At 32.4% G+C, this 562-nt stretch overlaps 1 protein-coding gene across 1 annotated transcript in view; it reads left to right on the forward strand.

Annotated features, from left to right (window-relative positions):
- Positions 1 to 562, forward strand: part of PIK3C3 (phosphatidylinositol 3-kinase, catalytic subunit type 3) — a 137,573-nt gene that overhangs the window by 75,655 nt on the left and 61,356 nt on the right. The window lies entirely within an intron of this gene.

Raw genomic sequence — 562 nt, forward strand, 5'->3', positions numbered from 1 at the left:
GAGAAAGAAACTGTTCTGTGGGTCACATCAATCTTTAACTTCATTCTCTCACTCTCCAAATATAATATTATTCTGGATACCGTCCCTGTAGCCAAGAAATAGGTTACTAAATTGGAGCAATCTTTTAACGAACACATGTGTTTATTATTTACATAAACAATATTTGTTTAGTTTAATCCTTCATGTTTCTCTTTACAACAAAGAAAAACTGCTATCAACCATCTTAACTAAATCAGTCATTTTTTTTTCCCTTTTGGAGCCTGTGATTTCTACCAACCACCCCCCACCGTGGACCTCAATAGTGGGGAGAAAAATAGTTCCTTGCTTTTACTTTAGCAGTTTAATATAATATTCATAAAATTACAATTCCCTCACATTCAATTTCAGTGTGTCCTTGAAAATATACCCACAGAATGTTTTGGCTAGTTATTAACCACCATTTTTTCCTTGAAAAATTTACTTTGAAATTCTCATATTACCAAATTGCTACTTTTTTCTTTTAACGTAACCTCTTGCTTTCTAATGTTTTCTGTATTCCGATCTGAATTCTTAAGTGTATGTC

Source organism: Propithecus coquereli, unplaced genomic scaffold (genome assembly GCF_000956105.1).
Source record: "Propithecus coquereli isolate 6110/MARCELLA unplaced genomic scaffold, Pcoq_1.0 Scaffold96, whole genome shotgun sequence".
Classification (NCBI taxonomy): Eukaryota; Metazoa; Chordata; class Mammalia; order Primates; family Indriidae; genus Propithecus; species Propithecus coquereli.